At 45.8% G+C, this 23,007-nt stretch overlaps 1 protein-coding gene across 1 annotated transcript in view; it reads right to left on the bottom strand.

Moving 5' to 3' along the window:
- ACO1 (aconitase 1) overlaps positions 1–10,181 on the bottom strand; it is a 54,711-nt gene extending 44,530 nt beyond the window's left edge. Inside the window, exon 1 of the mRNA XM_063129199.1 lies at positions 10,064–10,181. The gene's annotated coding sequence lies outside the window, so the exon portion shown is untranslated. The remainder of the gene's footprint in view (positions 1–10,063) is intronic.
- Between the last annotated feature and the right edge of the window lie 12,826 nt (positions 10,182–23,007).

The raw sequence follows: 23,007 nt of genomic DNA on the forward strand, positions 1-23,007 counted from the left end.
CACCACAAGAGCTGAAGTAATTGATGGGCTGGTCAGGTGAGCACTCAGGATTGAAGATTACTCTGCTTAAGACTGGCTTTCTCCAACCTGGTGCCCTCCAGCTGTGTTGGACTTCAACTCCCATCAGCCCCAGCCAACCTGTCCAATGGTCGGAAAAGCTGGGAGTTGTAATCCAATCACCTGGTGGGCACCAGGTTGGGGAGGGCACTATTAGCAACACTACATGGTAGGGTTGTGCACAGACACCCCCCAACCGCTTCGTGGCCCAATCCGCAACTTTCAGATTGGTCCGATCCGCTTCGGGCCAATCCGACCCTCCCCCGTTCCACGGAGTGAGATCCAGAGGGGCAGATTGACATTTTGCCCCCCCTTCCCTACTTACTTGCCTCCGCAGTGGGCGGAGGAAGCAGGTAAGTGGGGAAAGGGAGGCAAAATGGAGCCGAATAAGCCCCCCTCCCTCCTTACCTGGCTCTGCCACCGTTGCTGCATGGACTGCGGCAGCAGTGGAGCCAGGTAAGCCCCCCTCCCCCCACTTACTTGCCTCCGTCGCAGTCCATCACAGGCTTAAACTGAGGGCTAGGGCTCAAACCGGAAGAGCAGGCCGCGGCCTGCTCTTCCAGCTTGAGGCCTGGCCCTCAGTTGAAGCTGGCGCCGGACTGCAATGGAGGCAGGTAAGCCCCCCTCCCCTGACTCCGCCACCCGTTGCCAGGTAAGCCCCCCTCCCCCCACTTACTTGCCTCTGTCGCGGTCCAGCGCAGGCTTAAACTGAGGGCAAGGGCTCAAACCAGAAGAGCAGGCCGCGGCCTGCTCTTCCAGCTTGAGGCCTGGCCCTCAGTTGAAGCTGGCGCCGGACTACAATGGAGGCAGGTAAGCCCCCCTCCCCTGACTCCGCCACTCGTCGCCAGATAAGTCCCTCTCCCCCCACTTACCTGCCTCCGTCGCAGGCTTCAACTGAGGCCCGGTTGAAGCCTGCGCCAGACCATGACAGAGACAAGTAAACCCCCCTTACCTGGCACCACTGCCAGCGCCGCACGGACTGTGGCAGTGCCGCCGCCGCCGCCACGTGAGCCCCCTCCCCCCTTACCTGAGTTCGGAGCTCTGAATGGAGGCGAATCGCTTCGCCTCGATCCACAGCTCCCCCGACCCGATCCGGATCCGCCTTTTGCAGAGGCAGATCAGGTCGGTCCGCTCTGGATTCGCTATCCGAATCGGAACGGAGCACAGCCCTACTGCACGGGACCTTTTTTTGAGGGGAAGTGATCTGGATTTGCCTCATTGTAATGGACAGCTAATAAAGAGATCTTAAAAGTAGAATTTACTTTTACATCATACACCATAATCCGAAGGGGTGTGTGTGTGTGTGTGTGTGTTTGTGTGTGTTTGTATGCATGCATGTATGCCCACTTCTTACTCTCTACCCAGGACCAGGACCAGGACACTAGGACCAGGAAGAGGCATTCTGCTCCCTTTTCCACTTTCCTATGAGTAAGAATGAACAACTGAGCAGGGAGATCCCTTGCTGATTGGACACAGGGTCTCCCATTCTAAGTGTGCGATCCTATGCATCTAGAAACAGCAAAATGTCCTACAACCCCCAGCATTCCCCAGCCAGGAATGCTGGGAATTGTAGGACTTTTTTCTGTCTAAACATGTACAGGATTGCACCCTAAGTCAACAATGGGAACCACAGAAGAAATAAGGCCCTTTCCTGATCTTACCATGAGATGGGTAAAACCCTGCAGAACCAGCGAGCTATCATTTAATCATTCCCTTTATTTCTGATGTTCAGGGATGCATGCCAATACTTATTCGTGTAGCCAAAACAGCCCCACACACACTCAAGAAGGAAGCATCAGCCGATTCAGGGAAACCCAAAGATTTGGAGAAGTACTTTTTTATTATTAAAAGAAAGGGAATAGTCTCTAAAGTGGGGAGGTACTCCACAATCAGCCCTTTGAGAACTGAGCGTGATCAGTGTCCACTGAAAATTGACTGACTGTCGGGGTAGGTGGGAAAAGAATGGAGTTGTCATGGAGGAGGGTACAACTGACTGGAACCGTGAAGAGGTGCACTCTTCACTGCAGCAAATTGTAGCAGGTCCTACTTGTCCACATAGGATCCCTAACGAAATAAAATGAAATTGCTCCCAAGAAAAGACAGTTGTGATGGGGAAGGAGTATAGCACATGGCTAAGTGTTCTGATTATACTAAATGTTATGTTTCCTCCAAAGGCTCAACATCTAGGCAGAACCAGGAAAGCATCTCATTATATATGTTTTAAAAATCCATTACACAACTTTGAGCATTTGGGGGTGGGGTGGGGGGAAATGTCTCAAGCAAGTAACATTCACTCCCTGCGTTTTCAGAGAAAATAGCAACAGAAGGTTAGAAATTTGGCAGCTACCAATTAATTCATTTAATCCAGCTCACACAAACTCTGAACCTTGCCCTAGTTTCAGCCTTTTCTAATGAAGCATGTGAGTGCTGCTGGGTTTCAAATGCAAAACCCTAAGCAGGTATATTGCCACAAGAAGGAGTGATGCCTATGTGGAGTGAAAGGGCATAAAAAAAGTAGAATAGAATAGCAGAGTTGGAATGGGCCTACAAGGCCATCGAGTCCAACCCCCTGCTCAATGCAGGAATCCACCCTAAAGCATCCCTGACAGATGGTTGCCCAGCTGCCTCTTGAAGGCCTCTAGTGTGGGAGAGCCCACAACTAGCCCGATAACTGATTCCATTGTCGCACTGCTCTAACAGTCAGGAAGTTTTTCCTGATGTCCAGCTGGAATTTACAGTTTACAGTGCAATCCTAAGCATGCCTTATTCAGAATTAAGTCCAACTGAGTTCAATGGGACTTACCCCACAGGAAAGTACGTATAGGATTGCAGCCTTAGTTCCATTTTCTATCTTTATTTTATTCTTTTATGACATTTAAATCCCACCCTTTTTCTCTTGCAAAAAACCTAAAGTAAATTACAGGATCCTCCTCCTCCTCCTCTCCATTTTATCCTCACAACAACAACCCTCTGAGGTAGGTTGGGCTGAGAGTCTGTGACAGGCCCAAAGTTACCCAGTGAGCTTCCATGGCTGGGTGGGGATTTAGAACCGGAGTCCTAGATCAACACTCGAACCGCTACACCAGATGCATATTTAAATGCATTTCAGAAGCATTTCAACACCTTGATCTCAGTGGCAAATGCTCAAATCCCAAATTCCACAATGGGTTGCTGCAGTCTGCAAGCCTCCAGGTTGTGAGCTTGTCTGATCTCACCTTGATCAGGTGTCTCCAGCCTTTTTGGGCCAGTGGTAAGGATGCTGTTGGACTACAACCCCCACCATCCCTGGCCTCTGGCCATGTTGGCTGGAATTGGTATCCAACAACATCTGAAAGACCACTGGTTCCTACTCCTGTTTTAGATGCTTACCCTTTGATTAGCCCAACTGCCACGTAGCTGCACAAATCATTGTTCTGGGCATCCCTACTAAATGGAAGGAGGAAAGCTCAGAACAATGGCTCATACAGAAACACACAGGAGAGCCTCTACAATGGAGGCGAAGTCTTCTGCATCGTGACAGAGTGAATGAAACTAACTGGCAAAATGCAGAGACACAGTAGAACCATCTCCCCACAGAATAAGCTGGTTAAAAGGACGCATGACCAGAGCAGTATATCATACAGAGACACAGCAGGCAACCTCTTTTGTGAATGGGTACATTGGGCTTGTGGGAGGCATTACTTTATTTCTCAGGGCACACCAGCACGTCCCTACACACCTCTTGGAGATTACTGCCATGGATGCTAGCAAGCATGCCATCCGCATGAGAACTTTGATCAGAGTACATCCCAACACTAATCTTTTATTCTCAATCCACTCTCAAAGGGTGGGTCCACTCTAGAGATAAGCACTGTTGCAACGACAACGCGAAGGCAACATCCTGACACCACATCAAAGAGGATTTCATAGAATCATCGAATAGTAGAGTTGGAAGGGGCCTATAAGGCCATCGAGTCCAACCCCCTGCTAAATGAAGGGTGCTAAGCTGTCCCTCTATTGTAAAAGCTTGCCAACGTGATCTTCAAACTCTAGATATGTTTACTACAATCCACTGATACTAGCCAATGGCAGCAGATACTTTTCAGAAATGGCTATGAAAATAACCTTAACAGCAGCAGCAACGACGACAATTGATAGTATCTGGTGCTAGTGTTAATGATGTTGTCCTACCATAAACCAAGTTTACAGGATGTGACTGGCATATTTACTTATTAATTTATTACTTTTATATACCGCCCCATAGCCGAAGTTCTCTGGGTGGTTTACAAAAGTTAAAAACAGTGAACAATAAAAACAAATATACAAAAAATTTAAACCATCAAAAGCATAAAAACAACAATATCCATTTAAAACAACTATTCTGGGGTCAGTTAAAAAACAACAACTCAGCATATGTTAACTGCTTGGGAGAAGAGAAAAGTTTTGACCTGGCGCCAAAAAGGTAACGATGTTGGTGCCAGGTGAGCCTCGTTGGGGAGATTATTCCATAATTGGGGGGCCACCACTGAAAAGGCATGACTGGGAAAACTGGTGATTTTCTGCTGCACCAAATTGCCTTTCCCCATTGCTCTGGTTACATCATGCAAACATTGCTTTATGCTAACTAACGCAACATCATTAGCATTAACGCAGGACAACATAGGCTACATCATCATTATCAAATAATAATAATCACAACAACAACAACAACAACAACAACAATAATAAGCAGTTTTTTGTTGGAGTGTCCATCATTTATACCAGATGAAATGAACTTGAAATTCTGTGATTTTCAAGATAGAGTACTATATCTATTCCTATATTACTAAGTGGCTAAAACCTAAGTGGTTTTAGCAGGATTCTGCAGCAAAGTGAAATGGGGTATAACTCCTTCCTCTGATCTCTTTGGGGGATTCTACATGCCGTACTGAGGGCACTTCCATGCGCCCCCAGTGCAGCCCCAAAGCGATCATGTAACTCGCCTGGAGAAGCGACGAGGAAGAGGCGTCCTTGCCGCCGCCGCTGCCACCCACCTACTTCCTCACCGGCCGGGACGGAAAGCTTGGCGGAAGAAGGCAGGGTGGAGAGCTTCTTCCGCTCTCTACCCCACCTTCTTCCGCCGAGCTCTCCGACCCGGCCGGTGGGTGGCGGTGGCGGCGGCAAGGACGCCTCTTCCTCGTCGCTTCTCCAGGCAAGTTACACGATCGCTTTGGGGCTGCACTGGGGGCGCATGGAAGTGCCCTCAGTACAGCATGTAGAATCCCCCAAAGAGATCAGAGGAAGGAGTTATACCCCATTTCACTTTGCTGCAGAATCCTGCTAAAACCATGGAAGCGCCCTTAGTACGGCATGTAGAATCCCCCTTGGCCCAACTTGAATGAATCACCTTGGTGCATCAAATTCTCCTCTCATCCTTTGTTTAAGAACAAAGGTTCCTTCAATAATGGGTTTTTAAAAACAACAACAACATATATGAGAAGTATATTGTTTCCCAAAGTGGGATAGGCGTGTGTGTATGGCGGGGGAGAGAACAGAGGGGCTCCCCTGTCATTGATATCACATTGCCAGGACTCTCTGTGTTAATGTATATCCAAATTGTGTACCAAGAAAATGGAATTCTACAACATGTATAAACTAGGGTGACCCTATGGAAAGGAGGACAGGGCTCCTGTATCTTTAACAGTTGCATAGAAAAGGCAATTTCAGCAGGTGTCATTTGTATGCATGTCACACCTGGTGAAATTCCCTCTTCATCACAACAGTTAAGGGTGCAGGAGCTATACTGCAGCTATACTGTGACCAGATTTAAAAGAGAGCAGGGCACCTGCAGCTTTAACTGTTATGATGAAGAGGAAATTTCACCAGGTTCTCCATATATACAAATGGCACCTGCTGAAATCCCCTTTTCAATACAACTGTTAAAGATACAGGAGCCCTGTCCTCCTTTCCATATGGTCACCCTATATAAACTATGTTAGTGAAGCAGATTTTGCAGATCTGCCTTTCTTAGCAGGGGGAACCACACAGCTCCAAAGCTCTGTTCCCAGAACTGTAGAAATCTTATACAAGCTGCAATCCTATCCACATTTACCTGGAAGTAAGCCCCATTGGACTCAATGGGAATTACTTCTGAGTAGACATGCATAGGATTGCACTGTCAGTCCCCTCTCTGGTTTCTGTAGCGTGATCATATAAAAAAGAACACAGGGCTCCTGTATCTTTAACAGTTGAATAGGAAAGGGAATTTTAGCAGGTGACATTTTGACACATGCAGCATCTGGTGAAATTCCCTCTTCATCACAACAGTTAAAGCTTCAGGAGCTATACTAGAGTGACCAGTTGCAAAAGAGGACAGGGCTCCTGCAGCTTTAACTGCTGTGATGGACAACACTCAAGTCTTAGCCTAGATTTCTTTTCATATGCATTGCACAAGTCCCTTGCCCCAGAGAATTGAGGACATATGGGGCAGTTTTAGCCCCAAGCCCCACCTCTTTAAAGGGCTACTCTTGGAAACACCATTGTGATAGAGGCAGGCTCTCCCCTTCCTTGACACCTGGCTCTCATTAACATGGGTCCGCCCAGGGAAGCAATGCATCTATTCCAGGGATAGGGAATAGGTTAGGGAATAGGATAGGTGGCCCTCCAGATGTAGTTGGGCTGCAGCGATCATCTACGCTTGCCAGCATAGCCATTGGTGAGGGATCATGGGAACTGTAGTCCAACAGCATCTGCAGGGCCACGCATTCCCTATCCCTGGTCCAAGAAATTGTTGGTCCCTCCATCATCACCACCTTGCCCAGTCGCAGTATCAGACATTTAATTGGTTTCACGTTACCAAAGGAAGAAAGAAAAGAAATTAGTGGAATTTTCACAGGTTTAAATAAACGAAACTTCTTGCTTACACAGAACTATGACTTAATTTCATGGGGGCTTAATTCCTTAGACAGCACCATCTTTAAGAGCAGTCCACACATGCCATTTCCACCCACCCATGACATGAAAAACTCAAATGTGCTTATTTTGACATGATTGTGCACAGTTTGGGAACTGCTGAGCACCGTAGCACAGCAAAATGGAACTTGCATGGCACCAGTTCAGATTGTCCGACAAGCCACGGTTTATCATGATGAGAACGAGCTGCAGCCACCTTTTCCTTTGGTGCAGCTGTGAGGATGACATTGGAAGCATTCACTCCTATTTCCCCCCCCCCCCCCATGAAAAGAAAGTCTCGCAACTGCTGGGAGTTATGGGACCTTTTTTCTCTTTCTAAACATGCATAAGATTGTGTCCTAATTGTGTTATCTCTGAACTCTAGCCTGTGGTTAATCACAGCTATAATTCTGGGAAACAAATCAGCTTTATAACCCGATGGTTGGAAGTTGGTTTGTTTAAAACCAAACATAGTTAAGAAGGACCAGTTTGTTGGACAAGACGACAAGCTTCAGTTAATTAAAAACAAATTAACTGGTGCAGTTGTTAAGAGTACAGGTTGAGAAGACCTGGCTTTGGATCCTCACTGAACCATTGAAACTCACTGGGGAACCCTCAGCCCCAACCTACCTCACAGGGTTGTTGTGAGGATAAGGGAGAGGGGGAACTAAATATGAAATCCTGAGAGCCTTGGAGGGTGAGTGGGATTAGAAATGTAATAAAGATATCAGATAAAACATCCTACAACCATGCAGGGGAATAAAAAGTAATTTGGCATTCTGCTTCGAAGTGTTAAGGAACATGCACAGGGAAAAGGGTCAATACCAGTGCAAGTCAAGATTTTATGCCACAGACCTCAAGTTGGGGGTGGGAACAAGGAGAAACACAAGCCTCTCCTCCTATAAAAACTTTAAAGCACCAGCAACTAGATTTTTCATCCACAGTTGGGAAAGACTTTTCTTCAGATCATCCAAAATTCCACAAAAATGTGCAAGCTTTCAACTTCTCCAGAAACCTTCATCAGGGTATAAAAGGAATTCAAAAGCTTGCACATTTTTGTGAAATTGTTTGGTCCTATGGAAGGTATTGCCCAACTGATTTTTTTATTCCAACTCCACCCGGCACGACTATCATAAATCAATTTGACGCCTGCTCTTTTAACACTCCTGGGAACAGAGCTCATGTGACTGGCCCTCCCACAAAGAAGCCACACTTGTAGTCAGCAAGAAGCCACACTTACAGACAGCTCCCCTCACCCCGCCCTACACACACATAACAGTCTTAGCACACACTCTGCAGTTAGGAGGAAATCCACAAGGTTCTACAAGCTTAACACTCAACATGGCAAAGCCTGCATCACATTTTGATCACAACTCTATGCATATTTAGACAGAAAAAAAGTCCTACAACTCTGGCTGGGGAATGCTGGGAGTTGTAGGACTTTTTTTTTCTGTCTAAACATGCATAGGATTGTGACCGAAATTCATTTTGATACAAGCAGATGGGGCCACACAACCCAAACTTGCAGCTTCAGAATTAAAACTCTCAGTCATATGTAAGCATAAGCAACACTGAACTTTGCTCCTGCTGACAAACTGGATTAGTAATGGGAGAAGGAATCTGGAATGAATATTCTTACTAGAGAGCAGGCACAGTTAGGTGGTTGAGCAAAAGGCAGCTTAGGGAAAGTGCATTTTCCCATGATTCCCATATGGGGAAATGATGGGCAAAGTTACTTTCAGTGGATCTTACTGAGAAGTAAGGTTGCAGTTTTAAGCATACTTACTCAGAAGGAAATAAGAGTAAAATTAATGGGGCCTACTTTCCATTAAGGTTTCCAATGGAACCGCAAACTATTTTTCATGGGAGATCTGAAGAGTTTTCCAACACAGAAAAGAAAAAATCCTCACTAAAGCCTTTCCCAAAAACCCTTCCTCCAGTGAGCTCAAAAGGATTAGTGTGATATCAAAAGCAGGGGAAGAAAATTTGAAATGAACATCATTACAAGACTGCAAGAAGGCAGCTCGGGGAAATGAGAAAACCTTTAAAACGATGCTGCATCTTCCCATATATATGGGGAAATGGTGGGAAACGTTACATTCCCAAGCTACAGGGTAAAGACTGAAGGTTGCAATTTTAAGCATATGTACATAACATTAAAATGAATGGGACATTTCATTAAATATGGTAAGAAGGGGGTTGTGGAAACCATTTTTTCTACCGAGATCTGAAAAGTTTTCTAACAGGAAATATATAACAACAACAACCCCAAAGACCCTTCCTCCATGAGCTCAAAAGAATGAATGCAAAATCAAAAGGCCTTGAAAGTTGCAGAAGAGAGAGGATTATTTCTGGAACAGGGCTGGGGAGAGGGAGAAAGGGCTTCAAGGCGTATTATCAGTGACTCCTCTGGAGTCAATAGGACTACTTTGAAGGAAGCAAGTTATAGATGGGAAGAAGAGGATCAGCCGTGAATGCGGAGGAAGAGATTTGGAAGTCGAGACTGGCCATCCTATAAGCACGCACTTGTTAGGGCGGAGGTCCGATTGAGCGTGAATTGGGCTCAACTCTCAGTCAAACACGCGCAGGATCGGGCCGCACGGCTTTGATTCTAAACACCCAATCCCTAAATACGGAGAGACAGTTCAATCTGGCTTGTGTGGCCAGATCTAACCCCCCCCCCCCCATCAAGTTCAGTGGGTGCTAACCTACAGACAAAAGTGTGCCCGGGACGACCCCGGGACCTGTGGTCCCAGGCTAGCCCTACTTAGAGTAGACCCACTGAAATTGATTAGACTGTAGTCACAGTGGATATACAACGCCCTGAAATCCCGCTGAACTTCCAACGGAGCTGACTTTGGAGGAAAAGGCTGGCGCGGCGCGGCTTTGGGCTGCACGTCAGCGGGGCTACTCGGGAGTAGGCGCAGGAAGCGGCGTGCGGGGAGGGGAGAAGGTCGATCCGCGGGAGGGCGGGGAAAAGGAGAAGAGGCCGTTTCGAGGCTGCTGGAGCCGAGAGCGCCGGCCAGGAGACAGGCACCGATCCGAGGAGAACACGCGCGATCGCCGAGGGGAAAGACGACACCCTGCGGACACTTACCAGGCTGGGACTGGGGCAAGAAGCAGCCGCGGGGCGCGTGTGCAGCGACTGCAGAGCAGCACCGGGGGGAGGACGAGGAGAAGCAGCAGCAGCCGTGGCCGCCACCTTTTCTCCGCCCCCCCAGTTCCCAGGCTCCACCCCTCCGGGTCAAGGAAGAAGAGGAGGGTAAAGGAAGGCAGCGGCTTTCCCTCCTCCCCTTCAGGGAAAGGGGCTGAGCTCAAAACACGCCCTCCTCTTCCTCCTCCCTGCAGGCTACAGGATCACCGCTAGGTTTCTCCTCTTGCGCCCTCTCTTGGGCGGATCTGAGAGTTGCAACGCGATGGCCGGATCGTCAATTCGCGGGAGCCTTCCAAATCCTCGATTTTTATTTCTCCACTGGAGGCTGGGGCTCCGATTTCAGTAGGGCGTGAAATCCCCATGGGTTTCAGCCAGGACGCTACAAGAGCTATCCAAGGTGCTGAAACCGTTTTGGGGATAAGGTTCAGAACTTTGGAGAGCTTCTTTAGAGTTCCGACTAGGTCTGACTGAAAGCCAGAGCAGATTTACTGCCCCACTTAACTAAAAGCCACAATACTCCACTGTATTTCTCTCTCTCTCTCTCTCTCTCTCTCTCTCTCTCTCTCTCTCTCTCAATTTAACATCACAGCTACTGATGAGGATGGAAGCCAAAACAGACTAGTCTCTTCCAGCAGGCCTACCCAGATAAATTTTAAACCTAAGAATTTTAAGATGTTGTGATTGTTATTTTAATATTGTATTGGTTTTATATACTCTTTTAACTAGTTTTATGTATTATATTGTATTTAATGTTGTTCCCCGCCTTGATCCAGAGGGAGAGGCAGGAGTTTGGCAAAAGATACAAACTTTATTAGATGACTAAGGGTGCAAAAAAAGTCCTACAAGCATAGATTACTGAGGAATGCTGGGAGTTGTAGGACTTATTTTCTATTTCAATGTGCATAGGATTGTGCCCTTAAAAGTTGTGTTAAAAAAGAAAGACTGAAAATAAAAACAGCACCACAAATGCACAGAAGTAGCCTTGAGAGCACTGCTAACATTTGAGGAAGTTGAGGAGATTAAAGAAAATCTAGCCGTGCTCCTGGTAGTTCCACATGGACCTATGGCTTGATTGGAGTCCACCAGAAGAATAGCCTTCAGTGTGGCGGCCCCCTTTCTTTGGAACTCCCTGCCCCAGGAGGTCAGGCAGGTGCCAACACTCATAATTGGACACTCATGGAAGTTTGCACGTCCTTTACATGATGTCGTCATCCTCCAGGATGACTCCCGTGCTTTCCCTCAGTAATCTCATTTTTAAAAAGATTAGAGATAATGCACTATTTAAAATTATTGCAGAATATTGCAGGCCACTAGATGGTGCTGTTTCAATTAACTTTATGGAGCATTGCCAAGAGGGGGATTTTCAATTAAAAATCACGTGGCTGCCATTGGTCGCCAGCTATAGGAGCCGTAGTCAACACGGAAAGACCCCAGAAGAAAAAATGATAAAGTGCGTCCCCTCCCCTGCTAATGTAGACGCACTTTATCATTTTTTCTTCTGGGGTCTTTCAGAATCCAATACATTATAAAAGCAACTACATTTAAACAATTTTAAAATAAGCCAGTTCAAAATAGACAATTTCAAATATATAACAACAGCAAATAATATAATACTTTTAAGTAAAAGTTAAAAGGAACAGGTACCTTTTATAGCTCTCTTTAAAGTAGCCACAGATGGAGCTAACTGTGTTAGCCAGGTGATCTAACCAGAATTTCATCCAATTGTCCTGTTGCCAAAATTGGAAGATACAAATCCAGCCAAATTTAAAACGCTCCTGGGACTACCAATCAAAAGGCAACTATTCCATCGTTCCCTCCTTATTGTGTGTGTGGAAAGAAGACAGAAGTAGCTGTGGAACAGCATGGATGGGTTACAAACTAAAGTTGCCCAATGTGGTATACATGATCCTTGTCCCTTCCATTTTATCCTCACAATAACCCTGTGAGGTAGGTTAGGTTGAGCATCATTGACTGGCTCAAAATCACTCAGTGAGCTTCATGGCTGAGTAGGGACTTGAACTTGGGTCTTCCTGGATGCAATCCAACACCCCATCACTACACCACACTGGTACTGTAATATCTTAAGAGCAAAGAAACATATTAATGGAAACAAAAGTTCCAGTGATGACCTGGCCAAGAGGTAGCCCTTAAGATCATTTTTTGGCACAGCATAGTGGCTTACATTGCAGTGTTTCCTTCTGGTTCAAACTGGTTCAGAATTACTCAGCTGTTGTGAACTGGTTTAGACAGGCTCAAACAAGTTTGCCCAGGTTTAACTGATTGGGGGCGGGAGGTGTCTAAAGGGAAAGAAAGGGAACCACACCATTTTATCAGGTCCTTGTCCATCTTCCAATTCAATGTAGAGCAGTTTTTCAGATTCATCTCCTCCTGCGATGGTCAGATTCTAGCAACTCTAGACAATATGATGTAAATTGTTCCCTCACAGATTCATGTAACTGGGAACTTTATAGAAACACCCCCCATCCCCTTTACTGGGGAAGATGTTATCTTAGGTAACTACTTTAATATTTATGTTGTGCCTTCATTTTTATCCCCAAATCTGTTTATCTTAATTCATTCAGATGCCATTTATTAAAAAATGAATAAAATATCTGGAAAGACATATCTACCTATAGCTTTATATAGTACAGGGCCCTGATAGTAAACAATATACCTAAGTGGATATTGCCCCCTAGTGGTTAAATATGTATAGTCGGAATAAAGACTAAGGACATACAGTAGGTTGCAATTCTATGAAAACCTACTCTAACTCAGTAGTAGTATGGGGGTGTTGAACCTCTTTAAGCCAGAGGGCCGAATTCCATTTCAGATGGCTGCAGTTCAGTGATTCATAGAGCAAAAGGCTCAAAATAATAATAATAATAATAATAATAATAATAATAATAATAAATAATCCAGAAATTCCAGCATATTTTAGGTTAAATCTCTTACTGCCATTAACTATGCCTTACAAGAGGCATTTCAACCTTTTAAAATGGGGGGAAACCATGCAAAAGTTGGGAAGCCATCAAATGATCAGTTGTCAGGGGAAAGGGATGGGGCCAGGGGAAGTAGGTGGGGCCACCTGGGGAAACCTGGAGGGCTGCATTTGATCCCCAGGCTCAAAGTTCTGCAACCCTGCGGTAGTAAGTCCCATTGAGTTCAATGGGTTTTACTCCTGGTTAGGTCTGTCTAGGATTGAAAACTCAGGCAGACATGGATTTTTTGGTGTGGCTTTCCTCTTGGCAGTCCCATTACTCTAACTGCATTCTGCAGTTACTAGTGTAAAGCTCATGTTGCTAGGGTGACCATACATCCAGTTTTCCCTGGACATGTCCAGACATGGGGGAGGCAAACTGTGTCTGGGGGAAAATCCCCGTTTCCCCCATTTTGTCTGGGGAAAAAGCGGATTTTTTTTTAAAAAAGAAAAAAGCTCAGTTTAAGGCCCTCCAGGCTTCCATCCGGGGCTCTCCTTCATTGACATTACAGTGTCGATGCTGTAACGTGGTTTAAGCCCCACCCACGCTTCCATCCAGGGCTCTCCTTCATCAACGCTTCCATCCCCGGATGGAAGCCTGGAGGGCCTTAAACTGTGCATTTCTGCATTTTGGAAATGCACGGTTTAAGCTCCCCCCAGCGCCAATGAAGCCTTTTGTTGGGCTGGCGCCATGATCGGCCCTGGGAGGGCTGGAAGACACGTTCCTGGACTTCCGGGAATGGGTCCTCTAGCCCTGCCCCCAGCACTGTCCCAGCAGCAGCAGCACCAGCAGGAGGAGGAGGAGAAGGAGGAGCAAGGAGTAAGGTGTGTGTGTGTGAGAGCGTGTATGGGTGCATGGGGTGCATGGGGTGTTTGAGTGAATGGATGTATGTTTTGGAGTGGGTGATCCTGATTGTGTGTGCATGTGTGCACATGCTGGCAGTGAGCGTATTGATATCTGAATAGGGTGCATGGGTTGTTTGAGTGATTGGATGCATGTGCATGTTTGCAGTGTGTGTGGCGGGGAGGGCTGTAGTCTTTTGTGTGTGAGTTGGGGGATGATTTGGAGGTGAAATTCCTATTAAATAATGCATTTTGACCCATAGACCTTCCTCTCCAATTTGTTTGATATAATTGGCATGACGTATATTTTGTAACAATGGCTAATAATTGTTCATCCTTCTTAAAAATCTTTTAAAAAATTAACAGGGTTGCTATCATCAACATCATCATTTATCTCTCTTTTCTTGCTCGTGGTTTTTCTAGATGAACACGATGGGCTTTGCTGTCTTTTATTGGTTCAGAAAGTTTCTGACTATTGAACATGTTTTCAGTATGACTGCTTTCTGGATATTGGCGTGCATGTATTTTGGTAGGCCTAATTTCTGAAGGTTCTCTGTAAAAAATAAAAAAAAATGATGTGATACTGGTGACTGATGTGACTATTGGAATAATTGTAACTTTTTCCTGTTGCCATAGCTCTTTAACTTCCATAGCTAGTGGTGTATATTTTCCTCTCTTTTCCTGAAACATTTTTGTTGTTAGATATTGCTATGTCAATGACGTAGGTGTGTTTTTCTTTGTTGTTTTTAACTGTTATGTCTGGTTGAAGTTGAAACAAGCTAAGAGGTGCTAGCCTTTAGTACATTTTGTTCCATGGCTAATGTTTGCAGGGTAATAGTATTTATTTATACTCTTTCTGAATGCTTGTTTGGTTGTTTGTTGTAAGAGATTTTTCTGTACTTGTCAGCTACTTCGTTTGTTCAGTGGTTGCAGTATACTGAATCTGTGAGTATGGATATGAGAAAGGTGATGGGGAAAGAGTGTTAAATGTTAGGAAAGGTTAGACTTCCAGTGAAGGACTTGCTGTCAGAAAAGATATTTGAGGGAACAGCAGACTGTATCACTCAGAGTATAGCAAAAGCGTCAAAGTGCAGCAAAAGCTACAAAAGTAGGAATGAGCGACCTTAATTTCAGATACATTGAATGTCTCACTTGCTTTTTATTCCAGTGATTTTAACATTAAGATGTTATGTAGAACAGGTTTGTCTTAATTGTGCGCTGTGAAATCAGACATGTGACCAAGGCCATGTTTGGGTGGGCACACCTCTTGGGGGCTGAACATGTTGGTGAGCACTCCCCTTTGGGGGCAGGCATGTTGTCCTCCTTTTTGGTTTCCAAAATATGGTCACCCTAATGTTGTCCTGGGTGCTAGTAGTGTGTCCCTTGATTCCTGCTAAGTCAGTCCTCCAGAAGCTGTGTGGAAGTTTCTTTCCTTCAACGCAGCTGAGGACTTTTGGCCCTTACTTCCTCACACCCATCATTGCTGAACAACATTTGCTTCTCTCCTACCCCCACCAGGCCTCGGGCCCACCTCCTTCCGTCTTGCTCCATATTTTAAAACATCTAAGGCCCTCCTCTGGGTGCCTACTCTGATGGCAGCTCAGAGGGTGACAACAAGGGAGAGAGCCTTTTCTGTGGTGCCCCCCCCCATTATGGAACTATCTCCCCGATGAGGCCCGCCTGACTCCAACATTGTTATCTTTTCGATGCCAAGTTTAGGCTTTCCTTTTCTCCTAGGCATTCAATAGCATATGCTGAGTTTTAACTGACCCCAATAGCTTTGGTCTGGGTGAGTGTTTAAAATTTGTTTTAAATGTTAACTGTTTTTTTTTTTATGTTTTTATGTTTTTAAATTTTGTATATTGATTTTTAATGTTCATTCTTTTTAATCCAATCTTTTTAATCTTTGTAAACCACCCAGAGAGCTTCAGCTACGGGGCCGTATATAAATGGAATAAATAAATAAAATATAGAAATAAAAACTAGAATAATGAGTCCCATGCACAATGCATAGAGTGACCCTGTTCAGATGACACACTAAGCTTTTGTTTAAGCAAAACATTATGGCTTAACGTGTCGTGTGAACCATTCTTAACCATAATGGCTACATAACTGTCTAAGCACACTCACTAATAGTTTGTTGCTAAAGGGTTAGCAGCCAATCCATGGCTTAGTGTGTTGTCTGAACAGGCCCAGTGTCTGAAAATATGGGGCATGGCTCATTTGAAAACATTGTATCCATTTGATTTTTTCTTGAGTCAACATGTTTCTGCTTATTTTTAGGATGAGCACTGAAGTCAGGCAATGTGCAAGATTGAAAATACACCCATTCATTCAGCAAACATATGTAGACAAGCAGCAGCAGGATTGTTTCCCCAGGTGAAGGCTCGCAGCCCTGCATGTCTGCGGCCGGCTCCTGCAGGCGTTCAATGAAATGCCTTTGCTGCACAGTTGACTTGCTTAATTATGCAAAACCAAATCTTGTCAAAAACCTGTTCAAAACTGGCCAGTAAAAATTAAAGAGCGCTTCAGTGTTCTGGCGTTGCCAAGATGCCAAGTTGCAGTCTCGCCTTCATCCTATAGGTGGGACTATTGTTGCATTAAACACAGCCAAGGCTGACTGAGGGATCATGGGAAAGGCATTATAGGAAAGCTGGAAATTGATTTACCTAATAAAAATAATACGGGGAAGGAAACCAAGGTAGTTAGAGGCTTTTAAGAGCAAAGGATATGAAATGAGAACCCCAAACACAGGCAATTCCACCCTCTTGTCTCATTATCCTGAATCTCTCTGTGTGTGCATGCTTGTGGATAACTAGAGAAGGTTTATCAACCTTCAAAAATGTTCTTCGCCTGTCCATCCACCTGCATGCATGATGTAGCAGCTTCATTGTTTGACCTGGTAATTTACTTGCCAAGAAAGAAAGAAATATAGGTTTATATAACGAACCAAGTGAGTTGCTGCTTTTTCATGAGTGCAGAGCAGGGTGGGTCACATGTGGCATGTGACCTCAGGGTAACTTTTCCACCCTCCCCGGGTTCCCCACCTGTGACACTGTTGGGAATGTAGCCATGTGGGCCCCCAGAGGGTTCTGGGAAATCCAATGCAGCCTCCCAACCTTCCAAAGTTACTCAGCTTTGGTGCAGAGTATTTTCCATTTTCAATCTTCAGGTCAAAACTAGTGATTTCAGGCTCTAGAGTCAGAGTATTCTTCATTTAGCCACCCAGTGTGGCAACTTTGCATCTTAAAGCCACCGTGTAATGAACATTTCCTTTGAAAAAAAAGTGCGGAGTGGGAAGGAAAGAGCTGAGCCCTTTGATTACCAGGTTATTTTAACATCTACTTACGATTCACGTTTTAGCATCTATTTACTTTCTGTCTGATTCCAGCAACATCTGGCCCTTTTTGTACACGATAACTGGATGTATAGCTAGGAAACATGCTGTGCCATTAGCAGAGTCTCAGAACAAGCGAGTCGCCTGATTTGTGTGTAGGAATAGGATACGTAATCATTTAAGCACATTAACATATGAAGCTGCCAAATGTGGAATCAGATGATTGTCCATCTTGCCTGGTACTGCTTACTCTGATTTATAGTGGCTCACCAGGGTTTCAAAGGAAGGTGCCTTAATCCACCGAGCTCAGTATTTTCTACACTAGGGGTAGGCAACCTGGTGCTTCCTGATGCATTGGACTACAGCTCCCATAAACTTCAGGATTATGGTCAGAATTATGGAAGATGTAGTCCAAGTCATTGGGAGGGTACAGGTTGTCTACCCATGGGCCATTTCTACACCTGCCTTCTTTCCTGGGATCATCCGGGGATCATCCCTGTGCATCAAAATGACACACAGGAACCCGGGAGCAGGCAGGGACGATCCCTCCATTTTCCTGAGATAATCCTTAGGTGTAGAAAGGGCCATGGTCTCTACTGATCGGCAAAGGCTGTCCAGGCTTTCCAAAAGAAGTATTTTCCAGTCCTACCTGGTGGGACCGGTGCCAGAATTTAGTGGGCCTTTACCATTGTGCTGCCAGTGGACTCCACCATGCCTAGCACCAACCTCCCCTCACTGGCCCTGATGGTGCAGGACCCCACCACTCCTGCCATCAGGACCCCAGTTGGGCATTGCTTCTTGGGGAATCTAATATGGCGCTAAATGGCAGCACCTCACCATAATTATCACCATGCCTGTTGTAACCATGAGGAGGAGGGGAAAGGGAGGTGGTGAGTGAATGGTGGTAGTGCTGAGAGCAGCAGGGTCAATGTGTTCGTGGGGAGGAGGAGGAAGGTGAGTGACTAGCATGGTTTGCAGGACCTACAGTGGGCCCTCCTGACCCCCAGACAAGTGCCCAACCATGCTGGCGTTGCCTATGCACACCCATAGCACAATAACTTAATCAGTCTTTATGATGTCCAAGGAGTCTTTTGTTTTTGCTCTGACATGGGGTGGGGAAGCTGTTGTCCTCCAGATGTTGTTGTCCCACCAGATCCAGCCAGCATGGCCTACGGTCAGGGATGATGGAATCTGACATCTTGAGGGTGACAGGTTTTCCACTTGTGGTGAACACAGCAACTGAGATCATTTCACCATTCACTACTCCTTCGGCCTGAAGCAGTTTCAGGTAAGTCACGCTCACCCCTCCACCTTTCCCGTCTGTCTGTGGAACTTACCTGAAGCCTCTGTGGTGCTGGCGAGCTACCTGTTCTCCAGGAGAGGTGCTCTGGCCTGCCAGAGATCTACTGTTCTAAATTACAGCATCTGGAGGCTTAAGGTAAGTCCTACAGCTCACTGGGTTTGGGGGAGGAAGAGGGGGAGGGAGCAGCTTGCTGGGTTCAGGGGCAAGTGGGCGGGCAGGAGGGGAGTCTTATGGACTTGTGCTTGGCTTTCCTGGGCACCCAGGAAACTGCAACAGCTGGCCTGCTTTGGATTCAGAACTGAATCCGAAATGGGCTGGGCTGGAGTCGCATCGGGGCCAATTTGGAAGCTGTGAATCGGCCTCTGAGTTGAACCAGGAGGGCTGTTGCACAGCCCTCGTTTTCTGCCCTCTTTCTCACTTTACTTTCAATAATGATCACTTCAGCCTTACACTGGAATCCCACCCCACCCACCCCCTTACGTCTCCTGACACTGCTGTTGTGCTCCTATCATCATGCAAATAAGCCTCATGCAGTAAGTGAATGCTCGACATGCAACCGTCACACCACTATCATTTACTCTGAAGCCGGAGACTGGTGCTGAGAAACAGGCATCAAAGCTATTTGAAGTCAGTTTGTTCAAATGTTATCCTCTGTGTGATGTCCGCGGCACTGGCGCGCAGAAGAAGAAGAGCCCATGTCTGAGGTTATGCTTGAAAGGAAAACTAATAGGTTGCTAGGAGCTTGCAGTCAGCAGTTGGTCTGTTCATCACCTGTTAACCCTCCCAGCACTGTCTCAGAGTCAATCAAACAGGGGCGCTGAGATATATCTAGGGCACCCTTATAAGGCCCCATCACCTAGAAGTCACCAAGTCTGGACGTTTTCTTGGATTCCCTAGAAGTTCAGTTGTCACCATCTACTAGGTTATAAAGAGCAGTAGGACTTCTTCTTTTTAAATCCTTAGCACCCAAAGTGAAATATGCCAGTCTTCAAATTCACACAGACAAAAAGTATAGGCATTAAAAAGAATAAACATATATTTAACAGGTCAACATTCAGAACAAACAATAACTGATAAATAGTAATCATAGTGGTTCTAAAAACCTAACACACCCCTCTGCTTTCAGTACCTTCTCTCCCTCCTTTCTCATTCTCAGCTTATCTCAGATTCTACTCGCTAACTCAGTCAAATTTCACTGGCCCCTAATTCCCCCCCTCCATCTTAACTCAACCCACTCATTTCCTTCCTGAGGCCTCTCATTCACTGGGTGTCAGGATCAGGCCCATTCTCCCTGGTGTAGGGGACGGGTTTTAAGAGCCTCAATCAGACTCTGAGGCTGAAGGAGGAGATGTACAGTATACTAGTCAAGACAGTAGACTCTCCAGGAGTCAAGGAGGAATCTTCCCAGGACCTTATCAGACTGGATGCTCAGGCTCAGAGATCACCCCCTGCCTGAGGAACTCAGTCTTTATCGGTGAGGGAGGGAACATCAGAGTGGACAGACCCCAGGGTTTGCCACAGTTTCAAATGGGTGGACATGAGAGGAGCTGGGAGGCGGTCCACTAGGTTGGCCACTCAGCAGAAGCTTCACTTTGAAGACCCTCCCTGAAGGAGAGATTCAGTAAAAGCCTGTTGGGCATTGCAGGAAACAGTCCATAAGCAACTGCTTTGCTTTGTTAGGCTAATTAAGTTTAGAGGTGAGCTCCTAGCCTTCACACTCCTTTGAGCTGTGAAAAGACCTCTATTTACTGAATAAAGCTTTGTGGATTGCTCAGCAGACCTCTTTATTGTTTCACAGAGCTTGGAATCATGGCACCGTCTCTATTCTTTTTCTAACTGACTTTCTCCAACTGCCACGAATCCCACCCATCATTCCACTCTGGTCTCAGCTGTCAATCTTTCCCCCGCTCACTTGTCTGCTCCAGGGTTGGGTGAGGGTGTGTGGTCTCAGCAAAGTTTAAATGGCCACTCTTAAGTCAAGAGGAAATTGCAAAAGAGCAGTGAATGTCACGAGCACTTGTTGTGAATGTCAAGAGCGCTCATTAATGTGTTCTTTAATATATACCTCTGTTAGGCCCCAGCAGGAGCCTGCACTTGGGTATTGGATGCTGAGACGCTGTGCAGCTGCTTATAGCAACAGGCAGCTCAGAGTGATAGGATGGCCAAGAGGCTGGGGCTTTATAAGCATAGGTGAGCAGGGATTGGCCATTGGGGTCAGCTGATGATTACATGGTATCCTCGCACTGCAGCTCTTTGAGAGGAGAGGTGGTTGTTGGCAGTGGTGGTGGTAGTGGTGGCAGCAGCCAAGGCAAACATAAAGACAATTACGCTGGTCCTGTCTGCAAATTGCCCCCATTCAAGGCATCCTGGCACATTACAGCCTCACAATAATCCCAGCTTCATATGGCTGAAGCAGGAAGGACTGCAGGTCGAGGATTTGCTCTTTGGAAGCCTCAACTGGGTGTCTTTTTTACAGTCTGGGCAGGTTGAGGCTGCCCTCTGTGCTGCTTACCAACCATTGGCTGTGAACCCTTGACAGAATATGACTGACACAAGCGTCCCTTTTAAGCAAAGGCACCTGCGGCTTTGGCATTTATACTTAGTACTCAGGCCCAGTTAATAGCTGGTAACAGTGGTCATCCAGTGTGTAGAACAGCCTTCCCCAAACTGGCAGCCTTCAAACTGGTGCTGGGGGAGGCTGGGGGAGAACCAGTGATTGGGGCAGAAATAGAGGTGCCCTTAGGAGCCATTACCTGTGGTCTGAAATGTGCGAGAGGAGGGGGGGGAAGGTTTCCTTCCCTTCCCTAAATGATGCCCCCACAGTTTTGAAACATCAACGCCTGTACCACTTTGCTTTCTGCGGAGATGAGATTTTATTGTCACATCCTAGAAGACACCTCCCTCCCCTGTATATCTCCCTCCATGATCCTAAACTAGGTTTATAAGTAGCCATTTGTTTCACATCTAGCAAGTACGTTTCACCTCCTGGCCATCAGATAGGGGAGCTTTTATAAATTGGAAGAGAGTTCATTCTTCCCTCCTTCCTCCTCCCCTCTCTCTTATCAGACATTAATGTGCCACAAATGACAAAGATAAGTATGTGTGGGCTAATAAAAATGTTTATAGGCTAGTGATTTTAGTGAGCTTATCTGCCAGTCTGTCCTAAACTCTGGCAGTTCCAGCAGAAAAGCAAACGGAGAGGTTGGAGGTTACTTAACTTTAGCAGATTATTCCAAAAAATAGTTCTAAAAGGAAACCTGACCAATATGTGTGTGTGTGTAGAGGAGAGAGGGGCGGAGGGAGAGAGAGAATAGTTTTTATGGATTTCAAAACTGAAATGAAATTGTTTCTGCACCATGGTCTTGATCCAGATTTTTGTTGTTGTTATGTTATGATTAAATAGTCTGTTAAGATGCGATGGCAACCATGTTCCATCTGAACCCACAGCCGCTCCTATCACAACGACTTGGTCTTTCTTACAATTCAAAAGTGGAGGCTGGTGGCTGTGATTTTGGTGGGGCTGTGAAGCCATTCTGGGTTTCCATCAGAACCAACCAGAATGCTAAAGGAGCTATCCAAGGTGCTAAACCCAACTCCCAAAATTGTTTCAGCACCTTGGACAGCTCCTTTAGAGTTCTGGATGGTTCTGACTGAATCTCAGAATGAATTCACAGCTCCACTGAAATCAGACCTTCCAGCCTCCATTGGACTTAGGCTGGAAACCTCACTTAGAAGTAAGAGCACGTGATCTTTTACCAGAAGGCTGGCCTATAATCCCAGTCAGCATAGCCAATAAGGGGGGGACACGCTGTGAATTGTAGACCAAATCATTTGGAGGGTCACCAGTTGCCCACTCCTGTTTTACCCCATTTATCTTTCAGGACTGTTCGAAATCTGCAACAGACCAAAATGACACCAATTTTCTATGAATCTGCCCCACTGAATCCATAATGTCATCTGAATTTCTGGACCAGTTCCAAAATTGTTGTCAACATTCCAAAATTGTATGCAACGTCTATTGTACAAAATGAAGAAATGTGCATTAAAATAAAGAAAGGCAGACATCATTTTGGTGTAACCCCCCCCCCATCATTTTTCACATCTCTGATCTTTCTTCAGCCTTTGCATAGCAGCCTTTTTGTGTGTGCTCTGCTCATTGATTTTACGCTGATTGAAGAAACATGGGCAAAATGTTACCTACTAATACAAGTTCCATAAATTCTGATAGATTTGTTTGGCATAATTTTCCAGAGGGAGAAAACAAAACCACATCCATCAATAAGAGGATGATGGAGTGGATGACACCTGACAATCTGCAAAACACGAACAGAGCGGATTGTACAAGATCCTTACATCCCTACTCTCAATGCAAATGAGGAAATACAAGTGGGGGGTTGCTATTGCACTTATGTCCTGCTTGAGGGCTT

The sequence above is a fragment of the Elgaria multicarinata genome, chromosome 6, assembly GCF_023053635.1.
Source record: "Elgaria multicarinata webbii isolate HBS135686 ecotype San Diego chromosome 6, rElgMul1.1.pri, whole genome shotgun sequence".
NCBI classification, from domain to species: Eukaryota; Metazoa; Chordata; class Lepidosauria; order Squamata; family Anguidae; genus Elgaria; species Elgaria multicarinata.